The 6,000-nt window shown below is 34.3% G+C and overlaps 1 protein-coding gene across 2 annotated transcripts in view; it reads left to right on the top strand.

Annotated features, from left to right (window-relative positions):
• Positions 1-1,669: 1,669 nt before the first annotated feature.
• LOC150092293 (nucleoredoxin-like protein 2) overlaps positions 1,670-6,000 on the top strand; it is a 45,163-nt gene continuing 40,832 nt past the window's right edge. For both annotated transcript variants that reach the window (XM_090415066.1, XM_090415065.1), the window contains exon 1: positions 1,670-1,860. The gene's annotated coding sequence lies outside the window, so the exon portion shown is untranslated. The remainder of the gene's footprint in view (positions 1,861-6,000) is intronic.

Below are 6,000 nucleotides of genomic sequence, written 5' to 3'. Positions count from 1 at the left end.
ACGGTCGATTTTCTTGAGTTTACAGGACGAAAAACCTGAGTTTCGGGGAGGAAAAACCTGCTTGCCCGTGCCAGAGATCGACTAACTCTGGAACCGGTCGAAAAAAGGCTTAGAAAAATTTCCTCTAGTCGCCGATTAGACTCGAAACCAAGTCTTCCTTCGTGCAGTGGTGTGTAAACACCACATCCACTGAGCTACACAGGCTCTAGACGCAACTTAATACTACAATATTTTAAATGATTATGATTTTTAAAAATTATACAGTACAATGAAGTTTTATTATGTCAAAATGTAACTAACAACATCCTGAAGTCTTGTTTCAACAGAGAAGGAATAAATGCCTTCATGATTTTTTTGCGTATAGTTTAGGCCAATTTTGCCGTCCCTCAAAAAAAAAAAAAAAAAAAAAAACTTGTCCCCCCGTGCAAATGCAGTGTTTCATCGTCGGTAGAGCCGGACCTAACCCCGACATTAATTTGTTACTAACCTCTTAACATCTTATATGTAGGCTGGCCATATTTCCTTGAGACTAAAACGGGACATTGGGATGGCAAAAACGGGACAGGGGTTATGTAATATTCATCAAAAATTAGACGATAAAAAAGTTCTATTGCATAAACATATTGAGCTTATCATTATTCTTCAGTGACAGAACCCATACAAAAATTTAGATAGACGTAGAGGGGAGATTGTATTTCACCACGATCGTACCATAAATATTTCTCCGATGAATTGATCTTATGCAGCAAATTTCGGTCTTTCAACATCTTATCATAAAACTTCTCACATTTCATGACACAATTTTGTCTTACAAATGACATAGCCCTCATTATCCCAACACTAAATCTAGATTTCTCCTTTGACCACATATTCTTCATAACAAAATATTCTCTCAACAGGTGCTGTACTTCCTGGAAGACAAAGAAAAAAAAAAACCTTATAATATTACAAAAGTTTTGAAAGGCTAAGCGTTTTTCGCTCATGTCAGAAAAAATCTGTACTTTTGTTCCATTACTTGTACATAGTTTGTCCAGTTAAATAAATTTGAATTCTTTCTGTAGATTATCATTAAAACTGCAGTTTCTCCTCTTTAATATTGCAAGGATAAACATAAAGCTTTAAAAAAAAATGAAATTTAAAACACCGGCATTGAATAACAAATGCCCGGTTAGCATACGGGCAAAACAAAAACTAACGCTAGCAGAACAGACACCGCGTCTGAGACTTGCAAGTGTTGCCAACATGCATTTTTTAAAAAAATTTTCTCTGAATAAATCACTGCAGTTATCGATATTTAGTATCGAACAATGCGACTCCATGGTTATACAAATTACTGGTATTCATGATACTGATATACGATTATATGTTATGAATAATAATTTATGATTGACCAATATTAAAGTATATTTATAGTTTTTATTAAAAACGGGACAAAATCCTAGCTATCTTTAGTAATATGTCCATAAAATTTTAGGTCCCTGTCCCATTTTCTGCACAGAGAGTAGCAAACTGAAAAAATATTGCAATCCTCAAAGGGATTTTTCCGCCCTCTGGATTATGGAGTTATGTGACAGTCAACCTTCCACCAATTACGTCACCGTGTATAGGTTGCATTTTCTTCAACTTACGGAGGGTAATTTTCTTCAGCCTATTAAAAGTTTAGTAAAAGAATTTGGTTTCTGTGGTATTCATTTGCGACATGTATATTTATTAATTTTTGAATCTAATACATAAACACCAGTACGGTCATTCATATTTATTTTAAACAATATTATTATTATTATTTTTAATAGACGGTAGATTGTAAGTACACACGTGACGACTTTGAGTTCTGCTACACGTGCAGTGGACCCTGAGCAGGTAAGATCGAAGTAGCCTTCTATGTGATTTCAAACTTTTACTCGAAGGTGTGAGTACGTTGGAATGCAAGAAAAATTCATAAAGAGAAAGTTTACAAATAGTTAAGAAAGTAAACGAAATTTAAAAAACCATGAAAATAAAAATATTGTAACTTATAAGTTCGGTCTTCTATATCGTAAAATCGCGGCGTTGTAGATTCTTTCGAGCGGAATGTTCAGCTAAAGAAGGGTAGAATTTTATCTTGTCTAACGTTCTTTAAATTGTTATTTTTTTTTCGACAAATTTAATATAATGACGAACTTCACCAAAGTAATTAACGGTAAATTCGTGCAACGTGTCATTTCGTCCACTGATAAGTGCAGAGGTATGCACCCTTATCAGAGAAGGGAATTCATACTCTGAAAGCATATGCAACCGATTTGGACATAGTACCTTAGCATTTAAATTACGTGTTGAATAACAACGTAGCTCTTTCAAGTGGCATATGTGTTTGCAACATACAACTATTTCTCCCCCCCCCCCCCCCCCGAGTTTTTTTGGAAAGAAAAAAATTCATTAAAAATTGATAATTTTTTGTTCAAAACGTTTGTTTATAAAATTTAATTATGCTAATTAAATTATCTAACCACATGAAAATAAGTGTGTGTGCACGTGCATATATGTATAAATATATAAACTGCGAAAGTTTCAAAACTGACCGTAGAGCTTGCGAGAATACAGTCTTTGGCATGGTGTTGCCTTAGTATGCACTATTTAAAAGAGTGTTTCAGTGTTGCCATGTCATCATATATTTGCCTTTTATCAGTTCTCAAGTTTCACTGTCCTTACAGCTGTTTTGAACTGTTGGTTCTCATCGGAGATCAGGCAGAAACCTTAAAATGACAAGAATCCTCAGTCAACCAAAGAAGTTCTGTTGCAGAGAATTGTATTTTTCATAAGTGAACAACAATCGGTGCTTCCGAGTAGTTATCAAAGAAGAGTATTTCAGTGTTGTAAAATAAACAGATCGATCCATATTTCATGCACTACTTAAGAAACTCAGAAAGGCTTTTTTTTTTAAGTAGTGCAAGTTAAGGCAACTCTGACATCTTTATTAGGAATTCTGAGTTTCTACATATACACCATTTGACTACAAAATAGGCATGTATTTTTAATATCTCCTATTTCTGTTTATTTTCCATTGCCGAAATGAAGACTTTTAGGATCTTCTTTTGATGAAAAGAGAAAATAAAATTTTGCTATCTCTAAATATTAAATAATAGCTGTCAAAATTTTAAGTAGAGTCAAGATGCTCCAATTTGAATAAGTGAGATAGATATTGAAATGGAGGATATTATAGATTCGTTATTTTATAGTTAAATGTAGAAGCAACTTAAAAGTTTTGAAAATTTACCAGAGAGTTTGTAAGAACAATAACCCTGTCATAAGCTTTATAGAAAAATTTTCTCCATTTCTTACTTTAGTTTGTTTCCTTATTTTTCTATAAAATATAGATCTCTCTGTCAGTTATATAGCAAAATAAGTCAAATATCAGTTTCTCGGCTCTATTGTTTAAAATTTGATTATGTACCTACCTAAATATCACTTATGATGAATCAAATGTATGTGTTAAGGCTTGATGAATCTATCTTTTGGGAGTGTTGGTGGATAGGGAGTTGAAGTTTAGGGGGCATATTGCAAAAGTGGCCAAAACAGCTCATCAAATCACTTGGTTGCTGAAAAATACTTTAACAAGCAGAGACAAACAAGTTATTGTTCCTCTATATTGAGCCTTGATAAGACCCCATCTAGACTACTGTGTCCAGATATGGGCGCCAGGGTTTCTTCTTGATGGCGAGGAGGTGGAGAGGATCCAGAGACGAGTGACTAAGATGATAGCAGGTCTGTGGAATGAAAACCTTATGAGAACAAGTTGAAGATTTGTGGGTTGCAAAAATTGGTTGATAGGCGGAAAAGGGGTGATATGATTGAGACATTCAAATTACTGAAGGGTTTCTATAGGATTAATCCAGAAGATATTTTTGAGAATAGGATTGGTGGTGGGAGGACTAGGGGCCATTACATGGAAGCTGGGCAAGAGTATGGTTAGCAGGGGTGTTAGAACTAGGTTTTTTATTTGGAGAGTGGTGAATGAGTGGAATAAGCTGCCAGAGTCTGTTGTGGGTGCTATGATCGTGAATGAGTTCAAGGCGAGGTATGATAGATACTGTGTGAATGTCGAATAGTTGCTCTTGACATGATGTTAGGGCCTCCCTTGATGAGTCTGTCGACTCCTTGGAGTTGCCCGAGATAATAATAATAATATCTGACAGTTACAGTGGTGAAAATTTTTTGTCTTCATTTCTGCATGTAAGTGTTTTGAACTTAGTCAGTTTGAAGCCTGGGGTTTCAGGCTAATGAAACTTATTCAATGCATTAATAAAAGGTGAATATTCAGGTTGTAGGTGGAGTTTGTGTTTAAATAGTGCAAGCCAGGGTAACTCCGATTCCAGTCTTGTTCTCATAAGCTTGCTTGTAAATTTTTGAAACTACACTTTCTTTCTACATTTGGCTATAAAATATAGATGGATTCATAATATCCTCCATTTTGATATAATAAAACTATCATTTAATTTGATGGAAAACATTGTTTAAAAAACAGTACAGCATAAAAATCAGAAAAATTATTGCACTTATTATTTCAAATAACAAATATTAACGGAGAATTTTAAATTGTGTAATATAGAGAATAATTATGGATTTAATAATCCAAATGAATTTGTGATAAATTATGATGTAGGAAAATGAATGTTTCAACATTTTTTGCAGTAGCATACCTGGTTTCTTCATAAATATTTCTGACTTCTGAAAAAATCTCTTTCAAGAAACACACCGGTAGCTAGTGCTGAAAGGAATATTCTGAGAAATTGTACCGTCTAATAAGTCTGCTAATTTGCCTTGGAAAACCCTTCTATTTGAATGGTCACACAAGATAAGGGGTGCCTTTTCTGACATTGTTATGAGACGTGACAGGAATTTTTCTGCCAGATACGGAATCTTTCTACAGATTAGGCCAAAGCCAAATATTATTATTATTACATAACATCTCGAGGGAGGGTACCTACTCTACAACTCTCCATCTCCAATCCACCAACCACAACTACCTTCATCATTTACACCATCGGCATCTACTGCCAACCACCATCACTAGTATTTTCACAGACAATCACAAACATCTATGTCCATGGTGGGATTCAAACCTGCAGCCTTTCGGCTGGAGAGCAGATATGCTAACCACTTGATTAGCATATCTGCTCACCTGCAAAAATATATCTGAAAAACTAAATCGGCTGAATACTGAAGCAAAACTGAATATTCAGCACATCCCTATTTGAATGGTCGCACATTCAAATGTGCGATCATTTTCAAATTTTAGTGTTCCACTTCATGTGTGGAAACAATATTGTAATATAGGGCAAATTTCTTTTCCTTTCGTTCATGCTTACATGGTGATCAGAATACATTATGGAAAATTATGGAGACATCTACCGTGTTAGAGCAAAACTTTAGTTTAATATAAACCAAAATGAACACTCGACGTTTCGACCTTCATATTAAGGTCATCATCCGAGCATACACATATATACAGAGAAACAAGCTGCACTACAATCTACATGGTTTGCTAAAGTTACTGACCAACCATTACAACAATTATTGACCTGATCTCTGGTGAAAAAAAAAAAAACCTTTACTACATCAAAGTTAGGATCCTATTATTATTATTATTATCTATTGGGTTACAAAATTAAATTGGGCTGGAGAGCAACATGTTTTTATATATATATATATATATGACAGAATGATCATTGACTCGGTTAACATACATAGTTTTATGAAAAAAATTGAATGACTAGAACCGAGATTTAATTAAAAAGGTTTTAATATAAACACACTACTAGTTTCGGCCTGTAACAGCCTTCTTCAGGTGACATTATAAAAGAAAAAACACTAAACATTGAGGGTTAAAAGACTATGAACAACATAGACAGTCTTTATACATAATTAGCATTAAAACGTTGTAGTTGTATTTGAAGCTGTTCTTTCATTTGTTGCATTGTTGGGAGAGTGCGTGCTTGCTGCATCACGTGAACGCCAATACAT

This window comes from Typopeltis vanoorti, chromosome 26 (genome assembly GCF_054136105.1).
Source record: "Typopeltis vanoorti isolate ZY-2024b chromosome 26, IOZ_Tvanoo_1.0, whole genome shotgun sequence".
Classification (NCBI taxonomy): Eukaryota; Metazoa; Arthropoda; class Arachnida; order Uropygi; family Thelyphonidae; genus Typopeltis; species Typopeltis vanoorti.
Note: the sequence above shows the minus strand (reverse complement) of the source record. Positions and strands in the feature narration are given on the sequence as shown.